This window comes from Humulus lupulus, chromosome X, assembly GCF_963169125.1.
Source record: "Humulus lupulus chromosome X, drHumLupu1.1, whole genome shotgun sequence".
Taxonomy (NCBI): Eukaryota; Viridiplantae; Streptophyta; class Magnoliopsida; order Rosales; family Cannabaceae; genus Humulus; species Humulus lupulus.
In genome coordinates, this window is record NC_084802.1 from 191,922,300 (window position 1) to 191,933,695 (window position 11,396).

General features: G+C 33.4%; 1 long non-coding RNA gene across 2 annotated transcripts; it reads right to left on the reverse strand.

The window, feature by feature from the left end:
• Positions 1-1,938: 1,938 nt before the first annotated feature.
• On the reverse strand, positions 1,939-5,593 carry LOC133804769 (uncharacterized). 2 transcript variants are annotated; one of them, XR_009878614.1, is made up of 3 exons: positions 5,390-5,593; positions 2,564-2,649; positions 1,939-2,228 (listed from the first exon to the last, which is right to left on the reverse strand). It is a non-coding gene; the product is annotated as an uncharacterized LOC133804769 (long non-coding RNA). The 2 variants fall into 2 exon arrangements; XR_009878613.1 differs by having other exon boundaries at positions 2,564-5,593.
• Positions 5,594-11,396: the final 5,803 nt, after the last annotated feature.

Here is an 11,396-nt window from a genome sequence, read left to right on the forward strand (position 1 = left end):
ATGCATTAAATATAGACAAAAGCTTCCCTCCGAAGCAACAAAAGCGAAGACAACTGGATGATGATAAAAAGAAGGCGCTGAAGGAAGAGGTCGTGTGACGACCCTAAGGTAGGGTACGTCCGCCACATACTCGTAATTATAGGGTATACGAGTATGTAAGGCACTTGACCAAATGAATTTAAATAAAATGATACAAAGAAATAAAAAAAAATTTAAAACTTTTATATAAACTTATTAGTATAAATTATTACACGTATGAATACTTTAAATTTAATGTAGCCATATGAAAACTCTAAACCACTATTGCATTGCTACTGAGTCCGTGCTCCACAAGTTGCTCAACAGCTAAAGCCACATCTGGAAAAAATGTTGGAAAATAACATAATGAGCTAACACTCAGTAAGCAAATCTCATGCATACACATACACATGAATGTCGTGAGTTTGAAGTGCTCATATACTAATATGCTGACTTATATACTTATGCATTTCGTTTATTGCTCATGCACTTTCAAACTTTACTTTTATGATCTTTCTTTTAGTTTCACATTTTTTTATGGGCCCAATATCACTTGTGCACACTGTTTGATTCGGCCAATGCCTGCAGGGCTTGTTACACATATCATATAGAATCCCATGGGTTCTCCTCCGGCTAGCCATCATCACAGCTAGGCTCATCATAACACTCATTTCATCGTTGCCATAGCTGCCATACTTATTACACATATGGAGGAGAAAGACGGGAACATGGCAAGCATGTCTGAATGGTCAACTCTGACCTAGCCCATGCTAGTGGGCAGCCACTATTAGTCTTATAGACCTCCGTCTTCTTTGCTGAACTTACTTAATTGCTTCATCAAAATAGTGGCACCCTTTGTAAACATCTTATTATCACTTTGCTTAAGTCTTGTGTCATTAAAATGTTTAATTTTACATAAGACTTTTCAAGGCATTTCATAACTTTTCTCATATTCATATGCATGGTCTTATATCACATAATAATGTATCACATAACTGTACATGCCATGCATATATGCTGATGCTGGAATGCCAATGTTCATGTTCATGATTCATGTTGATGGTATTCAATCAAGGCATTGTATCACATATCATATAACTCAAAACATCTTTAGTCATAATACATGAAGCTTTGGGTTGGTGGCGTTGTTATACCTTAAAGTAGAGCTATGGCTCAGGTCTAAGGTTTCCAGCCTAAAAACTTAAACGCTTCATATATCATAGCATATAACAAAATCATGAACATAAAAGTAATCCACATATTCATCAACATAAGAACACATACTTGCACATAATTCATATCAATCTTAACCAAGTAAGACATCTTTCACATATCACGAAATTCATCAATTTCATATCACACAACAATATCATGATATTCATATAACCATTCTTCACATACTTATCATATGCATCATCATCATCATCCCATACTTACACTACAAGAAAATGGGGTCTTTACCTACCAATTGTAAGTGTAGGTAAAACTAGCCTAATGGTGGGTAATATGGTTTACCTACCAATATTGAATTGGTAGAGACTGGTAGGTAAAAGTTAGTGGGGAAAGAGTCTTTACCTATACTTATTAACACTGGTAGGTAAAAGAATCAGTGGACCCCACTAAGTTATAAATCAATTGATGAGTCATCAGATGACGTGTTTGATGACATGGCATCCTATGTGTATGCTGACATGGTTTTTGTAGTTTTACGTGTATGATGGCGTGGCATCATATGTGGCATCCTACGTGGCATCATATGTGGCATCCTACGTGGTATCATTTTATTAGCCCACATAGCATTATTTTATTGGTTTGTTACACAATTTATATTTTGTTCAAATTTAATGGTTATGTGTAGGTAAAAGATAATAACAGTTATTTGTAAATGTTCTATATTAGAAATAAACTAGAAAAAAACCATTCAATAATAAAATGTTTAATGCTAAAATTCTTTATAATGTTCAATACTAAAATAAATCATAAAGTTATCATTTTAAGGTTACCCCTACCAAAATAAAAAAAACTTCATAAAATTCATTCCTTAGTAAATTAATGTAAATAAACTAAGAATCATCTTGTGACTCCCGAACTGAAATAGATGGCGACTCTCTTAATATCGATGGATCAGCATCTGGAGTTAAATCAGTCCACCCTGCCTTTTCATTTTCTTCTGCAGCATATATCTTCAAGAATTCTCCCTTGAGCCCAACCTAGAACCATGTTAAACAATACAAAATCCACTTTAAAATCCCAACCTTAAATATATCAAATAATGATAACTTATTAAAGGGTGTCTAGAATTTTTGCCTAAAAAATTCAAATACAATTTTTTTTCGTCTTTTTTGAAACAAAACATCGACTTTTATTGAGAGATGTTTACTAGATACCATTATCTACCTGGATAAAAAGTGAATTTAGGTGCAACACCATTTAATTGACTAGCAAATCATGCAAAAGGGAGAAAACAAAAATATATTAAAGGGAGCCAACAACTTTTACTTTCACAGCCAACACAAAGGAAATGAAACCTTGAAATTGAACACACCTGGTAGGTCCATAAAGACTTTGAGAGGTCTATATCCCCATTTTGAAATCCAGTAAGTTTAACTTGCCCTCTAAACCCTGCTCCATCTTTCTCCAAGAATGCACCATATAAATATAAGATAACAAGTGACAATAAAATGTCATATGTACTTGGAACTTCTATAAAGAGTACCATTAGGCAGTATATGATTAGAAAGAAATAAAATTTTCAATGAAGGAGAAGAGGACACGGGAGTTATCTGGGAAAAAGTTAAGCCTTGGTTGGCTGTATGTAGGGGTGAGCACGGTGTGGTTTGGGCGGTTTGAACACTTTTTAATACACCACGCCACAAGTGCAGTTTAGTAACTAGAACACACCATGCGGTGTGATTTGGTTGCACCAAACCGACCAAACCAAACCATTTTTTGCAGTGTGGTTTGGGCGGTTTTCCACGGTTTGTGTTAAAAAATATACCATAAAAAAATTTAAATTTTTAAAAAAATACTAAATCCTTAGTTCATAACAAATCATTAATAAGTTCTAAAAAACATCACAAGTTATCAATTAAGTTCAGTGAAACACAAAAAAAATATACAAGTCTCCCATATTGGATAACTATAAAAAATTGTATATATGTAAAGTTTATTTTTTTTAATATATTTGTAAGTATGCGGTGCGGTGCGGTGCAAACCAAAATTTCACACCGCCAAACCGCGCACCGCACCGCACCGCACGGTTTAGCTAAAATACAAACCATACCGAACCATTACACTTTTGACACCGCGGTTTGCGGTGTAGTATGGTGCGGTGCGGTCGGTCACCGCGGTTTGTCGGTTTAGATGCTCACCCCTAGCTGTATGGATTTTCAACTGTAAGCATTTTAAGGCATAATCGTTCTCAATGCTTCTCGGTCATTGGTATTTGTGGTTGTAATGAGTTAGTTTTTGTGATAGTTTTTATGTTTTACGTCTTACTGGATGTTTTAGATTGAAGCAGTCTTTCAAAGGCTGTCTACAGTAATACACAGCATATCATCCATTATTAATACAAATTTGTTTCACATAAAAATTAATAATAATAATAATGATGATAACAATAACTTATACATAATGTACCATTAAAACTGATAAGAAAACTATGAAAAAGATTCAGAAAGAAATTAAAACATTGGCTTGGAACTTGTATCTTAGTGATCGGGAAAGGTAAGTGCTAAATTCCATGTAAGGAAGTAGGGATACATGACAGTGTTTTTTCTTGTTTCTTTATATTCGGTTTCCTTTTCTATTCCATTATAAGTTATATTCCAGGAAGAGAGCTCTTCTCATGCTTTCAATAAATTTTAGATGACAGAAAATAGTTTAAAAAGGAAAAAAATAAGCTGCCACCAAGACAATTACACATACTAATTGGTAGTTTGATCTCATGTTCTACTTATATATGCAAACAATTTCCCTAGTGTGTCGCTCAACCTAGTATGATATAGCTCAATGTAGTGAAACAATAACAATGATTCCAGATACTGTAGCAGCTCTATTTATTTTTAAAGAAACATAAACCTGGAAATAATAATACAAGAACAGTGTGGGTCAAAACACGCCAACATCAAACAAAAAACCAAAGGAAATTACAAAAACTAATTCCAGCCCCTAACTAGGTCAGCGAACAAAATGCCCTTAAACTCGTTTACATTATATGATCAAATTGCTACCCAATATCTGATTTTATCGCATAATCTCAACTTCTTTGAAAATCCTTCTATTTCTTTCCAGCCATAAAGCCTGGAAAGGTCTTTTTTGTAATGTCCCATGTACATTAGACACCCCAAAGACAGCAACAGGACAAAGCCTCTTAAATTTTGATAGAACTGAGGACTTTTCCAAAAAAAAAAAAATTGCCAGAGGGAAATACCAAATAGAATTATCTGACTTTCAAAAATAGACTTGCAGGAAAATTCTTCAGATCTATCACCCAACCACACTCTCCTATCTTGCATATAACTACAAATGCTTCTCCTTCCCAACATGAACAGTACCTCTATAAATACAGGGACTTCTCTATCATTTAGATTTCTTATAAAATGAAAGTTCCAGTTCGAGTTGTTGCCTCTCATTTTATCAAATTTCTGAAAATTCTATATTGTGGCTGTTCTCTTTGAAGATAATCTGGCTAATTCAGGAAAAGCATCCTCTCAAAATCTCACCATTCTTCCATCACATGCCTTCAATTCGACAAATCTTTCTAGGCCACTTTTCCTCCTCTTGATTATGTAGCCGCTCTATGGAAAACAATCGTTTTCATTTTTCACTTTGTTAAGTTTCCCTATTCACATGCTAATTATGTATTTTAACCCCATGTTAAATTCTCAGTAATCTTACTAAAGTAATTAGAATATAAAGTCAGTATCAACTAATTTCAATACATCATTGTATAAAGAAGAGAGACAGACAGACTAACATCTCACCTTTAATCTCACCATCCAAACATATCATCAAATGGTTGAGTGGGAAAAAGAAAAAAAGAAACTACTAAAATTAGGTGATAACTGAAAAATACGTGGACGTGTCTGAATAAAAATTGAGAGTCAGACTTAGCAGTTCTAAAGATATAGGCCTTTTTTTAATTTTCTCTTCAAGCATGGAGTTATTATTCATTACGTTGTTTTAATTCGTATAAAATATTCATATAGTAGAATTATTAACACTCGTCCTCAAATAAATAGATTAGCATCAGATAGGTTATATAGGTAATAGTGCATTGATGTGTAGGCAAACCTTGTACAGAGTATATGGCAAGAAATGGTTAATGCCCATTCATTAATAGCCAATGCACAGGAATAGAAACACCTACCTTTGCAGAGTTGAACACTGTGTTTCTGCAATCTGGTAAAATACTAACTAACCAAGGTGGTAAATTATATTTTTGACCAAATAATGTTATAGTAATGGAGCTATGTTCGTCGATATTTGCAAGAAAAGCAGAGCATCTGCTTTTAGTTTGGTTCAAACTGAAATTTAGGTCTTCACCAAGCACATTTTCACTGTATACATGGGCCTGCGAATAATCACATGAATGATTTAGAGTAAATTTAGGACCCAGACACATCAAATGCCAGTTGAAGAACAATCTGTACTAGTACAGCAGCTTTTGGAATGTCACAAGCATGAAGGATTAAAGTTTTTTTATAAGAGACATTAATGATTATTAATTGAAATTACAATAAATATGATACACATCTAATTACAACCCATAAAATAAATCTCTAACAAATATGAACATAAAAACTCTTTTGACATCTTTTTAAAGAAAATTAAAAGTTATAACTCCATGCTTTAAAGCCATTGCACCCTATTAAAGTATTGAAGAACAATTCTAGACAGGCAAATTCCAAAGAAAACATAAGAGAACATAGAGAGATAGAGATAGAGAGCATTGCCTCTAATCTGGCATTCCATGTTGTGGCATTCTTGGCAAAGACGCCTCTGCCAATCTCTCAATTGTTGTTGAGGGTTGGCAAGCCCCGTTGCACCACCAACAACGCCACGCACCGCCACTACTCTGTTGTCGGCGCCGTCGGAAGGAAGACCACCGTTGCCGAGAGAGAAGAAGGGGAGAGTCGAGTGGATCCGGGGGACGCAAGGCCAAAGACGAGAGAGAAGAAGGGGGGCTGAGAGAAGACAACGATGGAGAGGGTAGGAGGGGGGTGCAGCTGATAGAACTAGAGAGAGAGAGATTATAAGATTAGGTTAAAGTTTTAGGGTAGAAATTGTCTTTAATTTTAATTTTTAAGTAATAGATTTAGGTTTTCAGTATTAAGTTTTTGTTTTAAAAAAATTAATTTTTGTTTGATATGATAATAACACATCATCATATAAATTGTAAAAATGTCAATAGAAAATTATAATAATATTGCCATGTCAGACAATGACATGACATATATAGTCCACATATGATATATTTTGATCATGTAGATAAACATATCACTATTATTTAATTAAAAAAATTAAAAAATTAATGTAAAGAATATACAATTGCGTGGGAAAATTTAGCTCCAAATTTTAATTGTATTCCCTCCAATTTTTTTTGTAGACAAAACTATTTACCTACAAATTTATTGGTAGCTAGCATAAATAATTCAATAATAATTGTCAACACCATCGCCTATAAATATTACTAATCCCAAAAATATTGGTAGGTACAAAATATGTAGGAAAAATCAAATTATTTACTCCACATAAGCTTCCAAATAAGCATTTATAATAATAAAATAATATAATGAAAATAAAAAACGGGGGGAAAATTGAGCGGGAATGGTTAAAAAATTTCCCTCCATAATATACGTAGGTAAAGATCATTGTAAAGTCCAAGAACTTTACTTAACTAATTGTTTAGTAGTGTTATAGTATGTTTAGTGTTATCTTTGTTACTATGGATTTTTGGTTCAGGCCGGGAATTATTTGGACACTCATAGTAGTACTTATAGATTTTCTAAGTTTAATCTATAGTTTAAGAATATTAAGTATAACCTAAGGTTTGATTAATGTGACTGATATTAAGGATTATATTTATTATATTATAAGGTTTAGACATCAACCAATAGGATTTTAAGCACATGTTATGAATGGTGATTAAGGATTACAGATTTTTGAGGATTTAATTTAATAAGGAGTAAAGTTTGAATGTTATAGGGTCAGTCAGCAGCTTTGAGTACGTGTAATTTCGTGTTTAAATATTCAGCGTGTGCCGATATATCGCAGCTATAGGGGGCGATATATCGCATCACGTAGATATGGAAAACACGAATCGATGCACGGTCGCCTCGGGAACAATGGTCCAGGCGATATATCGCCTATAGGGGGCGATATATCGCCTCCTCCAGCCTAAATTCAAATACTTTTGAATTCTTTTCCTTTCAGCCATTCAAACTCCTCCATAAGTCCAGCATCTTTTGAACGAGTCTTCAGTCTCTGCTGAACGATTATTCAAATGATTTTCACCTAAAAAGCCATTATTTTTATTCAAGTAAAATCAAGATACTTTCATTCCCAAACTCTATAAATAGGACCTAGTACCCAGCCATTATTCACCATTTGCTCTAAGTTCAGAAGCTGCTAGTGTTAAGAGAGTGTGAGAGTGTAAACACTTGGTTTGGGAAAAACTATAAGCTTAAACATCATAAGATTATCAAACACTTTGGGAAGTGAGTTCTATAGTATTTCGGTGGAGGTTAGATTGATCTTGCAAATCTTTGAGGTAAACCCGAAACTCTATTTCATTTATTTCATGTTATTACCTTTCTCAAAACCTTCTACTCAGTCCCCTAACCTCATTCTTATTTTGGTTAGGGAATCCAAGTTCTTAAGCATATAAGTCGGTAAGTATGTTTTTTTTTATGGTTTAGTCTTTCCATCTCTTTCATTTCATCTTCTTTCTTTAGACTCACTCTTTCTTATGGTTTTAGGAGTGTTCCAAAAAGTCCCAACTCAGTCCATTATATCCCGGTAACTTTGGTAAGGAAAATAGGCTAGAATCAATATGTTATATGTTTATGTTATCTTATGTTTTATGTTATCAAATGTGTTGTGATATGTATATGTGTATGTTTGTAGGCTTGGGCATATGACCCATATGACTAACAAGACCCCAAATGGGTTATGGGCATATGACCTACTTCGCTAGTAGGACCCCATTAATCCCATGGGCATATGACTTGTTTAGTCTATGGGACCCCAAGTAATAATGGCCATTATAATAAGTGTATGTTATATGTATTATGTATTATGTTAAGTCTTTATGTTTTCTTATGAAATTATGTATATGACTATGTGTTAGATTTTCCTTGCTGGGCATTAGGCTCATTCCTTTTTGTTTTATGTGCAGGAAAATAAGCGTTAGAGGCGGAAAGGTTCGTGACGCTTAGAGGATGTGTATCGATGGTGAATGGAGTCAAGGGGCCGAGCGTTATTCGATTCGAGGATGTAGTTTCGGTTTTATGTCTTTTTACATGTATTTTCTGCACTAGTTATGTAATGTCTTATTATTTTAAATTATGTTTTTGTTTTAAAGACAATGAGATCCCATATCCGTTTTGGTATTTACTTTGTAAGTAACTCTTATTTTTATAAGTTACTTAATAAAATTATGGTATTTTCGCTAATGTAAGTTCTTTTAAGGATTTTATGTATAGTTTCGTTAATGGTCCAAATAGTCTAGAGTAGTGGGTCATTACAATCATTACCTACTGATATTATTGGTAGGTAAAGCTATGTTCCGAAATATAATATAATGGACTAGCATTTACCTACTAATATTATCTACCAATAAATATTGGTAGGCAAAACATTACTTTCCCTACCAATATATATTGGTAGGTAAAGATCAGATTTCTTGTAGTGTTAACTCATCAGATATACACAATCAATGTAGTCATGCATCTTACACTTAAGCACAAAAGGTGAGATTCACTTACCTTAGGTCCTTAGCTTATTTTAAAAGTGCTCACCAAGAGTCAATCAATCAAATCTATACAAATCCTATTCAAGGCACATCATTTATTAAATTCTATCAAAATCGTAAATATACACTATTGATAGTGTAACAATACCATAAACTATATAAATGATAATAATAATTATTATCAACGTAATGCAAATAACTCTTCATATAAAGCTATGCTTTAAACCTTGCTCATAAGATAATGTACTCTTATGATAATAATAACACGAATAATAATTATCGTCTATAAATAAATTTACTTCAATATTAATAACAAAATACTTCAATAACAATACATATATGAATGTATATATTCAAATAGTCATTTTATAAAAGAAATCATATTTTTAACATAAAGTTGTAATAATCAATATAATGATAATAATATAAATATAAATATTTATATTATTATTAATTAGTCATAATATCAATTCCAGTGATATAATAAATATACTTTCTCTAAAATTCACCGGTCTTATAAATATCAATAACTGTAAGAAACTAATATTTGATATTATTTTAATATTCAAATATTAACAAAAATATTAATATACACTAATAATGGTTAAATAATAAGTTTACTATAAATCATACTTTTCATATATATATATATATTTATATATCCATGAAACTGTATTCTTGATTTACTTAACAAAACAATAACAATAATAATTAAAATTAATTAATCATAATAATTTCCATATTAATGGAAAATCAATTAAATATGTATTTTTATAATTTATTTAATATTTAATATTTTCTAGAAAATTGGACAGCACAACGGCTATAAAGTGGACAATCCCAAAATCAAAACCTGTATCAAAAATACATATAATCCCAGACAGCCAGTATAATTACAGAAAAATATTCCATATATCAAGAATATATAATTATATACTATAAATACACATAATAACAATTACTCTAATCAATCACAATTAAATCACAATATATAGGTCAAAGAAATTATACCAAAGTGATCGGGTTCCATAACAAGTCAAACGATGATTTTCTGAGGCTCAAAACGTACTTCGAAACCTCAAATACTAAGTTTCGACCATCGGTCTATGGTGGATCGCAGTAGCTCGTGGTGGGCCCACCACCCAACTATGGTAGATGTAGGAACAAGTTATTGGGTTTTGAAGCCCACAACACGAGGAACACGATGGTGGTGACAGATCGGCAAACGGATGCCCGAGGTGGCCGAATCGCAACTTTGAAGTCGCGGGGTGGCCGAACTTAAATTGACTAGTTGAGGTGTTTAATCGGCGAGTGAGCTCTAGATTCCCGCCCGGTCGATAGTTCGGAGGCCTTTGAATCCAACGGTCCAGCGCGTGGCTATAATTGGTGGCCGGAAAGTACTCCTGCGTCGTTGGCAACAGTAGCACACAGAGGAGAAAGAGAGAGAAAGAAAGAGGAAGAGAAGGAGAGAGAAAGAGAAGAAATTTTTTTTTCTGAGGAGAGAGAGAGAGAGGCTCGGTTAAAAGGCTGAAGCCTTTTTTTTTTTTTATTTATTTAATTTTTTTTTTGAAATTACACTTGGACCCAAAATATTAAAATTCTTTTCAAATAAGCCCTTTAGCAAAACTTTCTTAATTTTTATAAAAATCCCCAATTAAAATTATATAACATTTGGGTCCAATACTTGACTACTTAAGTTTCTCTCTCTTTAATCTCATTAAAAACATAAAAACATATTTTAAACACTATTTTTCCATTACTATTTCTTAAATTTGTAAACTTGTACATTTTATGTATTGAAACTCTGATTTATAATAAAGAAATGTATTATGAAAATGTAGGATATTACAGGTCGATAGGTTAAAAGCAAACTGATTCATTAGGGATGCTTTTTACCCTGATTGGGTAGCCAATCTAGTATTGGTCCCAAAACCTAATGGGACGTGGCGGACCTGTATTGACTATTCGGACCTCAACAAAGCTTGCCCGAAAGACTGTTTTCCATTACCAAGGATTGACCAGCTCGTGGATGCCACGGCGGGGCATGGCCTGATGTCGTTCATGGATGCCTATTCTGGATATAACCAGATTCCCATGCATGCCCCCGACTAGGAACACACGAGCTTCATAACGGATAAAGGGCTATACTGCTATAATGTCATGCCATTCGGGCTCAAAAATGCTGGGGCCACATGCCAGCGGCTCGTGAACATGATGTTTTCAGAACATATAGGGAACAACATGGAAGTTTATGTTGACGACATGCTTTTCAAGTCTCAACTTAACAATAACCATGTTGATGACCTCGAAGAGTGCTTTGCGGTGCTCCGAAAGTATAACATGAAACTGAATCCTCAAAAGTGCACTTTCGGGGTGTCTTCAGGAAAATTCCTGGGCTTTA